Source organism: Photinus pyralis, unplaced genomic scaffold, assembly GCF_008802855.1.
Source record: "Photinus pyralis isolate 1611_PpyrPB1 unplaced genomic scaffold, Ppyr1.3 Ppyr1.4_LG1, whole genome shotgun sequence".
In the NCBI taxonomy this organism is placed as follows: domain Eukaryota; kingdom Metazoa; phylum Arthropoda; class Insecta; order Coleoptera; family Lampyridae; genus Photinus; species Photinus pyralis.
This window is the reverse complement of record NW_022170249.1, coordinates 22,235,867-22,252,222: the sequence shown is the minus strand read 5'-3', so window position 1 is coordinate 22,252,222 and position 16,356 is coordinate 22,235,867. Positions and strand designations below refer to the sequence as shown.

General features: G+C 33.9%; 1 protein-coding gene across 1 annotated transcript in view; it reads right to left on the bottom strand.

The window, feature by feature from the left end:
* LOC116169877 (protein Wnt-5b-like) overlaps positions 1-16,356 on the bottom strand; it is a gene marked incomplete in the record, with an annotated part of 302,692 nt that overhangs the window by 261,294 nt on the left and 25,042 nt on the right. Inside the window, 1 exon segment of the mRNA XM_031486062.1 lies at positions 12,150-12,201.

Here is a 16,356-nt window from a genome sequence, read left to right as displayed (position 1 = left end):
TTGTTAATTATTTGTGTTATTGTTCTACTTAGAAATTAGTCTTTCTTTGTGCATACCCTTTCAAACTGTATAATTTGATTGCAAAAGATACCTTGGAAGTAATCATTCACTTTGTCTAAATTTCTACAATAAAACAAATATGGAATTATCTTTTCTATACTTCAGCTTATAAATACTGGATCTGTTTCCATCCACTATATTGTAAGCTAAGAACGCGGAAATCTGATTTTAAAAAGAACACCGTTATATCGAAAAACAAACCGCCATAAGCAAACAGTACTAATTACTTTTATCAGGTATACAGGTAGGTAGTCTTTAATTTACACGTAGGAATAATTAAATTGCGGCTAATTCATGACTATCACGTGCTCAGCATACATACCGTATAAGTCCGAAGAAATACGTGATGAGGATTAAAAGAAGCCAATTTTTTTTCCGTTCAATATTGGATGAAGTTTTTTATGGCATTCGTCGGTTGTTTATTCATTAGTCAAATAAATTCTGGGACTCTAATGGGAAGTAATTTCGTGTTTTACGTACGCGGTAATTTTATCAGCGATTACGCTGATTAGAGGCCGTTAAATGGACTATTGTTCTATGGAACCACTGTAATGTGTAACTTACGCAGAGAAATTACACAATTTAATTCTCGTAACGGTATGGTGTCAGGGGAGCGTTTGAAAATACCTACCAATTAGCACAGCTGAAAAGTGCTCATATCCAAAACTACGAAGTAGGAACAAATTCCTGTTGTACTCCGAGGTACAGTACCTATCTTTCTGCTTTGAACGAACCTGAAGTTATTCCATTTGATCACGTATTGTTAGTATTTGCAATTTTCTGTTAATTGGCATTCGTACAGAGCCACCACGTTACCCAACTGAGATTTAACTACAATAAATATGTCACTATGGGACAAAACAACTAATAAAAGTCTCAAATACTAATAAAATATCCAATAAGCGATTAAGTTTGATTTTCTCCCTTTAAATTTACAGTTCCACCATGCCACTTTCACCATTTTTTGCAATATTTTGCAAATAAAAATTACACTTTCCGACAGTTGAATATAGCTATGCAGGTATAAGAGCGAAGTTTCTTAAAAATTACGATATTTTAAAACGCGAGGGGATTTTAGGTTAGGTTAGGTTGTTAGTTTTTAGAGACTTGTTTTCTTGATTTATACAGGGTGAGAGCTTCCTAGCTTGAGCTAAGTGGCTATTACGATCAAATTACGATTAAAATTTTTGTTCCGAAATAACGGCTCGACGGTTTTGTTCAAATTTTAGATCTGTATATTAAGCATACGGAAAAGAAAATCAACGGACCGGATTATGAAAAAAAAATTTTTTTGGAGCGCCGTAACGGCCACGAACTTTATTTTTCAAATAGCAACACAAAATTTCTATTAAACTATTCAAATAACTTCCTTGTTCTGTGTACAATCTACAAACATTATGGTAGGTTTTATTTAAAAAAAAAAGTTTTTTAACACATTTTTTTTAGGGTTCATTAGACATAAAGGGTGTAAGACTGTTTTTCTTTTAATATTGTTTTGAGCTGTTCTGTCAAGAATTTGGCATTTGAGTTTCATTTTCACTATGACGATCTCTCGTAAACCATAAGAGGTAAGCAAAGAATTTTATGCTAATTAATTTTCCATTTCAAAATTCGTTGTAGCTCTACAAATTCCGAAGCCCTGGCCAAAAACCTGGAGTTCATTTATTTTTCAAAGATATCAACAAATAATTTTAACAAACCTTCGGTGATTGTTTCTCATCTTTCTACATCAACTTTGTTATTTCTTATGGATGCCATATTAGATTTTTACGTCACTAGAAAGAGAAAACCAGTTGCCAAATTCTTGACAGAACAGCTTTCTAGCTCTAAGTAAATATTTAACAGAAAAAAAAACCTTTTTGATAGTCATCATACATCCTTTATGTCTAATGAACACTGTCAAAAGTCATACTAATTTGCTGTATGTGCCGTTTTATTACTAAACACTAAACTGTTTAAACTCCCACAGGAAAATTGTTGTGGACCTCTTACAGAATTCAATGCAATTTGGATGTTAGTTATATCATCGGGTGTATTAAACGATTATTAATTAAGATCAATTTTTTATTGGTACATAATTGAAAATTGCTTTGTTTTGGAATCCTTCTATTGTTTTTGAAATATGCTCAATTAGCCATCGTTTGTCTGTCTGTCTGTTTGTCTGCATTATGTAATTAATAATTATAATTCCTAATTAGAATTAATTTAGTTTTGGCAAAAACATTTTCACTCAGTTTATATGTAATAAAACCTGGCACAATTGTTGTAGGTTATACACAGAAAAATAAGGTTTTTCGAGTTGTTTTTTGAAAATAAAAGTTCGATGCCGTTGCGCGCTCCAAAAAATTTTTTTTTGCAAAAATCCGGCCGATTATTTTTCATTTCCGTATACCTAATATATAATATCCAAAATTTGAACCCAATACATCGAGCCGTTACCTCGGCAAATTGACAACGTACGCACGTACATACAGACGGAAAAAATTTTATTCTCTAAAAATGATGTAAAACGTCGACATTTGATGAAATTTTGATCCAAACGGTAATCGCAATAGCTATCTAGCACATGCTAGGACGCTAAAAATTACAAAATCGGAGATACCAAATACTTAGTACTCCATTTGGAAATTAATCTTGAATTGTAGCATTGAACTTTACAATGTATTTGTTATAGCAATAATTCCATGATATTTGGTATTTCCGATTTTGTAATTTTTTTTCTATCTAGGTAGTGTAAAAATCCAATATGGCGTCCATAAAGAATAAGAAAGTTGATGTGATTCACTCGAAACCCATAAGTCATACAATACAAATTTGGTTTTAGCATCGTCAGCAAGCTCAGAAAAGTTCAATAGTTGTTTGTACAACTAGTTTTGAAAGTGATACTTTTTTTCATGAATTTGTAGTTTGATTAATGAGGGCCAAGCCCGAGTTAATCAATCAAATTCATGAAAAGAAGACACTTTCAACACACGAAGTTTTTTTGCAAAGTGATCCTTAATAACCCATAATTAAATAATAACATTGACATTCGCGATTTACTGTCACTCAAAAATTGAGCTAAACGCCACGGAAACGCATAGTAAAAATCGTGAAAAAAAGGACCCCTTTCCATACGATTTTTTGACAAAAAAAAAGTAATTTTATAACTATGCAAAATATTTATAAAGCTACAAATAAACTTTGAACGGAAAAATTAATCAGCATACATTCTGCATAATTTTACCATTTAAGCGACTTTGTATCACTTACGGTTTACAAGATATCCATAGTCAAAATGAAAAAAAAACCACCCTGTACAATAATTTTTTTAAATTTCTGTTCAAATTTTTGGGTCAAATTTACCGCCCCCTAAAATCTGCCGCCCTAGGCTCCACCCTACTCAGCCTCCTGGTAAATCCGCCACTGTTAATTATGCACCAAAAGGATAAATGGCCTCAGTGGCTGGTGACAGTTTTAATGGCGGAAATTGATGTGTGTTTCTTAAAGAATTTGGTAAGAATAATTGTTGTTTAATCCTTTATTATCTACGATATCCTATGATATTCGTATTTATATTTTATATCCATTTAATGTAAAGAATGTTGACTTCTCTAAAATTATTGTTCGACAAATACACAAAGAAACTGAAGAACTGCAATCAGTGGCGCAACCAAGGGGGGTGCTTTGGGGCTAAAGCACTCCTCAAAATTCTAAAGAGAATAAGTGCTTACACATAGATAAGAAGTGGACAAATGAAATGAATTCGATGTTCCGGTTGTCTTAGCGTCAGGGTTGCCAACGTTTACTTCATACGTACCGCTTAAATATACCCTAGAAATCGCCCAAAATCGCAAAATTTACGGGTTTCTTAAATCGCCCAAAATCACAAGGTTTTTCAAGTAAGTTCACAATAAAACGACAAAATAAAATGGTATTTATTTTGAATTAACAAAAATCGCTTGTATTAAGTCAAAATAAAAGGTTGAGTTTTGTACTACTTCTTTCAACGCCCCCCCCCCCTCGTCATTCTAGCACCTCCCAAAGCAAATTTCTGATTGCGCCACTGACTGCAATGTGAATCTTCTGATTCTGACATCTCGATAACTAAATCAGTTCATGATGTTCCTGACAGTGCCACACCATCAGCTTCATCTACAAGACTAGGACCCAACACAACTCCCAAGCGAACTTTAACTACTACATTTGATGACATTGTTCCATGGCCTAAGAAGAAGCCAACCTTGGGAAAAAGAAAAAAGGAATACACTTCCAGCGTTATTACCTCCGATTGATGGTTGCAGTATCATGAACTTAAAGCAAAAGAGAAAAATGAAAAACAACAACTCACTCAAAAAACATAAATTAGAAAGAGAGCAGCAGAAAAAAGCGAAACAAGATTCAGTTCTTAAAAAGTCCACTAAGAAATTAGCTACCAAGGACGCGACTTCTGAGGGCGATGAATGGGAAGAAAGTATAGATGACATATGACATTGATTTTCCCGAAAATAAAGACCGAGATTCAACAGAGCTTCTGTCCTGTGACGATTTGCGGCAGAGTGATTTTATTTTAGGATCATTTAAAGCCATTGGCAAAAGAGAATCAATAGTTCATAGGTATGTTGCCACAATCTTACGAATTTTACCAAAAAATGAATTTGAGATTCAAAGTTTGAAGAGTTTCGATGAACGGAAAACAAGTTTCAATTACATTGAAAATGATGTCTCAATAATTAATTGGGAAGTTACTCTCAATTAATCCAAGATAGGAGGATATTAAAGACCGTTTTTTTCAGCAGTAGTTGATATGTGGGAAAAGAAATAAATTAAAATTAAATACATAAGTATGATTGTTCATGATACAGATGAAACAATAAAAACTCCGTACCTATATGTATTTGTGAATTTCGTTATTTTTCAACTACAACAAGATGGCCATAACTATGTAGAAATCATGGTTTGGCCACTGGCCATATAGATAAAAAAGATGGCCATAACTATGGTTTCTGTGGCCATAAGAGGCAAAAATTAATGTTTTGTTTCAGTTTTTTTTTAGTATCCGTATTTTTTTATCGCGTGTCTGTGATTTCTGATTTTTTTATAAAATTTTTTGCCCATTTATGAATTTTTTTTCGACAAACAGTTGCTAAAAGTTGCCATAACTGGCGCATCTACCCTAATCAAAATTCAAATCCCAACAGTATTCCATTTTGGATTTCTACCATAAAGCTGGTGAAACTGATTTCGCATATCGCATTTAGTAACAGCCAACTGCCACCTTCATAGCAAAAATTGCGAATTTTGGATTGTGCGAAGTTCTCTTGAAAATTGAAAGATCGGTTGCACTTTCGGGTGGTAGGAAGCTCAACAATCGGTGGGTTCAGATAAAAATTATAATAAACGGTAATTATTCAATGTTACTTTTCTATTACTTATCTTACACAACTACCACACCTCCTTTGATATTCTATAGCTTTTAGAGTCGTCATAAATGATGACATCGATGGAAAAATTCCGTTTTAGATGAACGCCGTAATCCATTACTAATCGCCAATAAAACTAAACATTTCATTGAAAATAAATTAAATTTATTCACCTACCAGCCAGATGTAACCGAAACCGATGTATAAAAAAGCAATTTCTAGACAGGATATTGAATTAATATAAACATTCAGTCTATACGGCTTCATTAACAATTAAGAAGTTACATATGGCTATAGAACTAACGAACTGCTTTATAAAAAAATATGCTTGCTAATTGCGCCAATTTGACTGACACTAACATTATTGAATAACGGATACCTAGTGATTATGAATTTTGGCATACTAAATGTAATAATCGACTGCGGTTTTTAATTGGCGCATAAAAAAGTGGTCGGCTTGATTTGATTATTTAACCGTACTTAAAAGACAATTTCAATTAGTAGCTACCTACATAGTAAAGCATGCAGCATTTACTGCACTATAAACAATTATTTATGAGCTATATGCATGCAAGTCGGCTGAAAAAAGTTTTTTCGTTCGTTCATCAATCTTTTTGGTTTCAAATTTTAATTAGTGATAAATCACTATGCACGGAGGACCATATAAATTCCAATTATAAGTTTTATATGGCTTACGCCCAGTTTTCGTCAAATAAACATTTGAGTATACATTGTTTTGAACGCCATAAAAATGTATAGCAACTTCCAAGGCGGTATGGTATTACGAAATTGCTAAAGCGGATCTTGGAATCTATGCCTACTGCTTTGGCAATTATAAAAAACGTTTTTCACGAGTACGTGCGTGCAGGATTCCTACCCAACTTCCTTGGCAAATTACGGCCTCTCGTTTCAATATGCATTTGATTTGAATACCTAAAACTGTATAATTTGCATAGGATAAGGGAATCTGGCGACATTAACAAGTTGTGGTTATTTCTCATTACTTTTAATACTCGCAATATTCACCTTTTCATATTAAATCTATTGCATTGAAACTTGAAAGTTTTAAACATCACGGTTCTGTTATTTACGAATTACGATGATACCCCCAAGGCAAATTGTTTTATTTTAATTATTTATAGTTTATACGTTACTCTGGGTTAGAGAATTCAAACAGAAAAATATTTATTTACCTTTCTTAGTTATAAATTGATTGTTGTTTATAATAAAATGCCGTTGTTCGAAATGTTTTATAATCCCGCTTCACGACTCATACGTAATAGGATAACGTTTGGTTTGTGTGCATTATAATTAGACAAATTACAGGTAGCATGTGTGTGCTTTGAAGACTGTTTTCGTGGTGGAGTAAGTAATTACAAATCCGCTTACAGTAATAAATCGGAAACAAAATTTGAAAATTTCCAGTAGTCAAACCACAACTTACCGCTCCCAATTTACAGTAAGCGCAATTTATGGATAACCGCTTCAGCATTACAGATGGTATGTGCGGTTGTGGTTGCGACCTTTTTTCTTAATTAAATCACATACCTTATTCACAGTTCTAACATTTGAAATCAATAGATGCTGATGGATCTCTGATTTCGACTGCAACTAATTCTCTTCCCCCTCTTGCTTGAGAAAAGAGAAAAAAATGATGTCCAGTGCCAGGTTATCCTTAAGGGCCAACAGACTTGAGGTCCTAGGTGCAGGGTTTTTCACGGCGATTGTCTGAGGTCAAGATAGTTTTATTACACTTTACACTTTTCGTATTCTGCATCTTGATTCCAAAATGTTCAACATTTGAGGAAACTTTTTTATATGAAAATAATCCTTTATACAGGGAGGAACAATCGCATGTATGGTGCATGCCATTCATCATGCCTAAATTTTTTTTTTCGTAAACCATCACAGATAGCGATATTCATCAAGAGACAAAAAATGCTTGCAAGTAAACTGTCTATCAGTGTCTAAAACTTCAGAACTGTCAAAATAGTAGTTAAAAAGTTTTAGACCTCTTCAGATGTGGATGGTCAGTGTTTTATTACCACCTACATAGCAACTACAATCAAAACGATGATATCACAAAGACCCTTTTTACATTAGACATTCACATCCCGAATTTCATTTTAATCGGCAAAACCATTTTCCGATAAAATAAAAATAACGATTTTTTTAAAATCTTTGGCGGTAGATAGCGCCTTACCGAAGCACTTTTGGATAGAGGTAAGTTGGGTTAAATCGTCCTATTTTGATACCAAGAACCCATGGTAGCGCGTTGTACAGACCTTTTAGGGACACCCTGTATAGTCCAGTCAAACGGTAGTAGGGGGTTTATTTTATGTTTTTTGGTGTGCAGAACACCAATCTGAATGTGTACAATAAAAATGTTTCCCGCAACTATGAGAAATCATAAAAAAACCCTAAAAATAATGTTTTTAGTGGTTCCCACCTTATTTACGCAAAAAATTTAATATATAACGTAGAAAAGTACCTAAAATTTGTTGTACCTCGTATAGTTTTCATGCAAAGAAAGTGTTGAAATATGGCTAATTTTAATAAAGCTTGGCAAAACTTTTTACAATAAACTTGTAACGAATATAGCAAACGAGTTCCTGGATCATAAATTTAATTAGTCCTTTTTTGAGTGATGGTACACATAAAACTGACCAGAATTGTAAGATTCGAAACCGTTCGCGAGTTATTTGTAATCCCACACCCTAAATTGCTTTCACATTGAGATTGAGTTAGAACCGACACTGTAGCAAGTGCCTTAGGGGAACGTTGCAACCCCTATACCTCCACTCCGTACATAGGCCCTCTCTCACTATTGCATCGAGCACCTCCGCCCCCCTCCGCCTTAATTCTGTTATCTGTGCATTTGGCCCATTGTTTATTTGCGTTTGGAACCCTAAACATTTCATTTCCTTTACCTCTTCTACTCTATCCGCCCTTCATTTCCATTATATCTCCATTTTCCTTCGATCTACATTCCCAAATTTCATCATTTTCGACTTTCCTACATTTAGCTACGCTCCTTTCCTTTCCCAATGCCTTTTCATTCTTCCCGTCGTTTCCTTCACCTGTTATATCTCTGTTGCAATGATCACTGTGTATGCCAGAGACCATATCTCTCTTCGTCCCGCCAACTAACCCTCCACCTTGGCCCTGTCTTAATACTTTTTCCATGTCTCTTAAATAGGGAGCATCTCTGTCTTGGTCCAAAACACTTCAGACTCCTTCCTCTCTAACCCTCAACCCTGTCTTTCCATAATCTTCTTGAGTTTGTCCCAACTTCTTGTCAATTTTCCCATCTTCCATCATCTTCTATACACATTCCCTTTCCACTCGCGCTTTGTCCGTCTGACCGTTTGTACCAATGTCATCCACTTTAAACTGTTTCGTTGTAGTTTCTTTCTTATACGTTGTAGCAGAGCGCCGAGGCCAGAACGACAAAAGATTTTTTTTTAGTTACTTGCTTCCCGAGTTATTACTGATTCCGTGCGGGGAAAATGCACTTTCGTCGGTCAGTAACCACGTCTATACTATTGGTAGTTTCCAATTCCTTTTCCATCAATCTGTGTAATACGTATATACAGTCGATCGTTCCTCTCCCATTTCTGAAGCCCATTTGTGTTTCCTCCAACATCCTGTTCTCTTCCATTTCCGCTTATTCTATTTTTCTTTTCTCCCCTGTTTATCACCTTCCAAAAATCCTTTTCTGCTTTTATTTCTCTGATTTTCTCTTCGTATTCTTTCTGTTTCTCCATTGTTTTTCTTTACATTTTCTTTGTTACTTTTTTATCTTTTGTCTTTCTCTTCTTTTCCCCTCTTCTTTCTTTTTCAATCATTTCTCTATATCTATGTCTCTTCGCTACGCCACTCGTGCCACAAGATAGTAGTATTACAATAGGTCGCATTGTAACACTTGTCTTTCAATATACTATTCCGGCCCTTAAAAGCCCAAATTAAATCTTAAAACATACTTTTTTTTGTATTCTACGCGACCAAGTTAGTAAAGAAAAAGTGTTCAATTTCGAAAATTTAAATTTTCCCGATATTCGGCAAAGACTTGGGCGTTTCCTGCGAAAAAGTGAAAGTTCGGATATTTTTTCAGAATTGCGCAAAAATGATAGTTTATAGTCAATCGTTTTATAGTAATTTTTCCACAGGCCCTTCTTTCTTTAGGGCCCAAAAAAGTTAAAAAGAAACTGAAATGATCTTCCAAAAGCCTTAACTTTTTCAATTTGTAAAATCTCGACGCGTAGTTTATTAAGCTTGACAGAGGAGGGACGAGAGCATGAAGTATATCAGGCACCTGTGACTTACGGTTCCAGAGAAAAGCAACCTTAATTTTGAAGTAGGGTCAGGTGTCTCAAATTAGTATTATTTATATGATAAAATTCTAAGTTTCAATTTTGATTTGTTTTGAGCTAGTTGGGCAGGTGTTTCGTGAGAGGGTGTGGTAACCGCACGCCATTGCACACAGAAATATAAAATTCTCTATTTTAAATCAGATGTTAAATTGACATTAGGTTTAAATGAGTAGGCTAAGTTTCTCTTTAACAGTAAGAGTAGATACAATGTTTGTAAATTGAAACAAAAGGTTGTGCATTCTAATATCTGTCATACATATTAAATGTGGGACGCGGAGCACGAAATAAAATGAAGTTCAAAACAAAAATCAATATTTATTCTATGGAAACGACTACCCAAGCTTCCTGCGGAACTCGCGTGAAGGTTTCCGATTCAAGAAATACCCGAAACAAATGTTGTTTTTGGACTGAATTTTATTATACTAAGAAAATAATCTCTAAACTTAACCGCCACACAATCTCTGTTTACTAAAACTTCGAAATTTCCAAACCTATACCACCCTGTATAGTTTCTGTTATGAAGCTTATGGGACTACTAAAAATCACCGAAATTTTAGTCATAAAAATTCGAAAATTCCAACTTACAAGCTACCGTTAGTCGTTACACTAGTAATGTTGAATGATTAAAGATTTAACGATAAAAGAGATCGATTATTTAATTTTGATTAATGTAAAAAACGAGAATCTAAAGGAATAATGTACCTAGTCAAATTGCAAAATAACAATTAAGAGTTTGAAAACGAAGCAACCCTGATTATTTACACTTGAGGTGAAATATAGCATCATAACTCCAAATTAAATGCACCAACCCTTCTCAAACATAATCTAGATCAGTATTTTTAATAAACCTTCATTGATGTAAATTATATTGTTTCTTTCACCATTGCCTTCAAATACACTGAACAAAAGTATATGGGCACAAAGAGAATTCCGAAATAGGCAGCCAACGTATTCTCATCTTTCATCTGCATTGCAACAGGTTGATGACTAGCGTGTCTTTCTACATTAATGTCACCACTTTACATAAATAAATAAGTAATCGACGCATATTATGCAAGTATATCATCAAACTCTTTGGCCTACAGACTTTGTAAGAACAAAAGAATGACAACGAATGGGTAATAAAACACAGGCGTATGTGGGTGGATTCCACCATTTAAATAAATCACGATGTGTAGAATAAAAATGTGTTTTATTCTTATCTGTTACTAGTTGCGGTTTGTGTGTTTAATAATAACATGTGGGTGGTCCAATCGAAGATGATGCCTTCTTTCACCAAACCGTGTAATTTAACAGATTTACAAGTTTGTTTCGCTTGGACTTTTTTCACGCTCCCATACCAACGGTATGCGGTGTAGAGAGTGTAAGATCGAGCCCCAAATTCCTTTACACTTTCTGGTAATTGAAAAACATTCACCTGTATTGTCACGATGAGTTTCAGTAAAATACACACGGACCAGACAATTACCTGATTAAATGAGTTTGTAACTCCACATAATTAGTTAGTATCATTTGCTTCAATAAAATGTCATTAATGTAGTGTTACTTTATGTGGTTCGATAACGAACGTGTTCTTTTATGGTTTGATAATGATCGCCAAGCAGAAGTTATAGGTTCTTTAGTACCCTACATATAGGTATCGGCCCAAAGCTTTCCATATTTGGCCAATAGTACCATTTTGTTTTGCTTTATTTGTAGAAAGTATAAGGCTTTGTTAAATGAAATTATCCTTTTACGAGAATGAATCTAATGATCCGAAAGATCTTTTTTTATTTTCGAGATTCTCGCGCCTAAATTATGTACTATAGTATTAATATCACGGAATTTGGTAATATGCGCTTATCCATTATTTTAAGAAGAAAATCAACATAAAAAATCACTTTTCCATAACGAGGTTAACTATAAGTTCGTGACCCACAATAGGTAGGAAATAAGTACCTAGATTTTTAATTTATATGAGATTTGAAAAACTGTTTTATGTTTTAATCGCAAATAAAGTATAAACAAATTATTAATGCTAGGGCGCAATAAAAAAAAACGTTCATTAATCATGTAAAAATCTATTTAAACAAACGAAGTTGATATGCATGTCTCAGAAACCACCATAATACTGACACAATTTCTGAATTTGTCCCGAACTGAGAAACTTTCAAATTAAACTTATTTTTCGTAAGCCTTTTCAGTTTTTCTAAATTTAATCGGGCCTGGTATATTTCAAATATTCTAAACGGAATGTTTTAGTCCGCACACAAAACTTACAAACCTTTCCCATTTAACCTAATCGCTATCTAGTTACCAATGCAATTTTGCTCACCTGTTAGTAATAAAATTCCTTCCCGCGGATTGCCAAAATCATTATAATGGACCTGTAACAAATAAAACTGAAGATAAAAATAAAAAAGTCATATACTTAAGACTAGAAATCGATTGTCAGTTTGCTTATGGCAACCGTAGTATCGTGTCGTAAATGTAGTACACGTGTGAGTTGATAACTAAGCGACAGAGCAAATGCAAGTTTTATAGAGGAGTCCGTCTGTCTGCCTGACTGATTCGGTTCAAACTTTCTTTCTGATGTTATTTGAAAAAGTACAAAAAAGTAAAAAACAAAAGTGGGAAATTGTTGGTTTCAACAGGATGGTACACCCGCGCACAATGCCATATTCGTGCAAAAATACCTATCAAACAAATTTTCTGGAAAATGGGAAATATGTCCGATCGTATATCCTTTGGTTTCAGAGATCCCCATGATAGACATCCTTATCTTGGACCCAATGTCTATTATTTCATTTTTAGATTATACGTAAAATTCTATGTACATTCACGTTTGCAGACCAAATCATAATTGCCAATTTTTTGCATGTGAGACCTGTGGACTGTGTTAATATTTTTATTATAAATAATGTAACAGTTAATTTTCTCCATTAAAAGCATTATTATTGTTCACGGTAAATTTCTTTGAAAGATCCTCTTAAGTTTTGAATAGATAGTTCCATCTGTTGTCGGAATTTGGACTACGCAATTATAGTGTGCAGTACGGTTCGATTTTCACTTTTTGTCTGGTGAGAACCTTATCCAGTTACACTTTGTTTAACACAAACTGCTGAAACGCAAGGAATTTAAATTGCCATCATCAATATTTTATTTGCAATTGGATTCATCTATAATAGATCTCCGTAGGGAGGATATAATTTGCATTCTATCTTGTTATCGTAAGTACCGCCATTTGCATTTTCCGTAATAATTGAAGTACACCTTTTCTTTAGGTTTCGGCTAATATTTGTCATATTACAATTTCCATCGACGATTGTTGCGTTCATCTATAATTAGCCCACACATTTAAGAGGTATGTACATTTTAGTTTATCAAAAAAGAGGGATTACCTTTGATTTTCTTTTAGGGTTTTAATTATAGGGTTCGAGTGTTGGTTCAAAATCTAGTTCTAATTGACCAGCGGAGACGCTTTATCTACCATTCTATCGAATTACGCGTTAGACACGGGAATGCTATTGGATTTTGCCACTTCCCTCTGAAGCGGTTGGCGTACCTGTGATAGAAGCTTACTACGAGTAAATCGAGACCCTTCAGACGTTGGTCAATTAATTGTGTACCGAGATCTACGAATTTGTGCCCGCAGAATCAATTTATTTGTGGAAAGTTGTGTTAAGATTCAGTAATTAGTTTGGTAGTCGATCATTCTTGATTGGAGGTTTTGTTAAACTAGAAAAATTTTCAATTGCACAGTCAAGATACTCAGATTTGTGTCTAACGTAACTTATAATTTTGAATATGTTTGTGTTACGGAATCCCATTATGGAGCTTATCTTTGATTTGATATTTGGTGTGAATAAAGCAGTATTTTTTTTAGTTTTCTTCAATATGGCCTATTAGTGTTGTTATTTTGTTGAGAGTGGAAAGGAGAGACGAAGTTGTAGCCTATTTTCAAATTACAAAAGGAAAATCTCTCAAAAAGTGGAAACGGTACACTCCCCATCTTTCAAATTAGGATAGTCTACACCTAGGTCTACACGGTACAAATTTAGATGGCTGCCAGAACACTCGTGCTGCTTAATAAACCTTCTGAAAATACTTTGGTTAATTTGTTTGCTGGTCTTCGATTTTTTATAGCATTGTATGTCGTGGATAATGCTCAAATTACTTTGGTTTGAAAACGAAATTTTGTTTACCAACGTTTTGAGATATTTGGTGTTATTGAATGTATTTATTAATTTTTGTAGGGCTTCTATTTTAAATCATTGTTGCCAATTTTCTTAAATCTGTTTTTCATGATAATAATTGTGCCGACTTTGTGTTTGAATCGGTGGGCAGATCCGTTCTGAAAAAGTCTGTTTGTTGTAACAATTAAATGCTTGTCTCTAATAACACAGGTGTCTACTCCTCATTTGTAATATATTACAATCTAAATACATTTTAGACATTGATGTTGGTTCCAGCTTAATGCTAACACCCCCCAATTTCATAAAAAAATTCCGCCGAATGTGCGGAGCAATAAATTCCACCTAGAACCTACATTAATAATAAATAAGGTCTGATTATGTGCTATTACAGTTAACAAAATTTGATGTTGGGGGTTGTTTTTATACGTTAACGGACATCTACACGCTATGACGGTATCTCTCTCTGGTTTTTTTAGCAGTTTAGGCATAGTGTATCATAGAAATTCGTAGGGTGTCAAAATGTTCAGGTTTAGAGCTTTGAGATTTAATTGGTTCAGGAAGTCGAGACACAGATAAAAAACAGCAATCTTATCTGGTAACACTTAGTTACATAAAAAGCTGATCAAAAAAGTAAGCGTATCCTACCCAGTATCAAAGTACAAATTCAGCAAAACCCATTCATTTCGGGGCGATTTCCAGTAACATTTCTTCTTGAGAAAAGATAGTGCACTTACTTATTAAACGTACAAAGAAAGGTGTGAACATCAAGTGGATTTGCCAGGGAGAAGAAATAATAATTCGCGTCTTGATAACGAGAGAGTCAATCGTACTCCATGACTTAAAAAAAAATTTAAAGAAATTTGGTAGCGGTCTAAGGAAGTATTTTACGCTATCGAGTTACGTATTTGAGTACGCGACAAAAGACAATTGAACTGTCATTTTTTAAGAGAAACTCCGGTTAATCGCCCACATAAATGTTATATACACACGTGCACAGTGGAAATTTCTCCCCTAAAGAAATTGTTAGTTTTATCCATTTAACAATAAATACACTCTTGCTTCTTGGTGACCTACAAGCTCATCAGGAACTAACCCAGTCGAATAATTCACCAAAGACGCATCTCTACTAATTAAGTTTCCATATCGTTATCAATGTGAAAAGGACATTCCGAGCTTGCTTCTTCGGATTCAACACCTTTATCTACAAGAATATTTGTTTACGAAGTACAGTGCTATTGATTTTAATAATGTCAAATTAAAGGGTTGAATCTCTTTAAGAACTATTGTCATAATTACTCATTTATTGTAGTTTTATCAGAAAAAAGTAAAATTTAATTGGTACGTATGTTCTTAAAGAATGTAACCTAAAGGGCAAGTATTAAGCCTTTTGTAGAACATGTAATTTGAACTATTGAGAAGTCAGTTTTGGTTTAAAGAGTGTATTCAAAGTTTAGTATAGAAAATTTGGATTGTTTGTCAATATTTTAAAGTCAAAGTGTGAATGAAAATTTTCGCTGTACCTATATTGTTCTTATTCGGAACTTAAACTAGATGTATTTCGCAGAAACCGTGGCCATTGCTTTATATTTGGAGTTATTAGCACAAAATATCTGTAGAAAATCCTGTAAAAGGTAAATGTATATTGGATCCATTTCATTTTTTGCCAAAACTATCTGGTCACCTAGTGTTTACTTTTACTAGCAATCAAGACAAAGAAAATTTTCAGGAGAGATTGGTAAAGTAAAAATTTTTACCCAAAATCTGCTTTAAACCTACATTTTCATGCCTACTTTATGTTAGGAAGTTTTAGTTTCCATGACAGAGGGAGACTAGATTACTTTTCCTGCTGCACCTGTCACGTTGCTAAATTTCTATAATGACTCCTGTCATCACTGACAGATTGACATTAATGAAAAGTTCTATATGAAAATAAAAATTCTATTTTAAAATACTTCACTCGGAAATCAAAGTACTCAGCTCTGAAGGGGCCTCGTACTTCAATATTTCTTGGCCAGTAATGTCATTTTTCTGATTTTTTTATAAATAACTATTGTTATTGGCTAGCCGTTGGTCAAGTACTAATTATTTTCTAAAAATTTTGTTTCAAGAAGGAACACTCAACCACCTTTCATTACAATCTCCTATTGCAATACTGATTCATGTATGTATTTAAATTCACCGTTACCAAAGCCTTAAATGTGGGGCAAATTATTTCAATTGGTTGTTTTTCACAACCCTTTTGAGACAAAAAAAACGTATTTATGTGCATTATCTACTTCAGGATTGCATTTTACGTCAGACGCACTTTTTAAGTGGAGAGAACTTGCACCTCCAAAAATAAGTGTG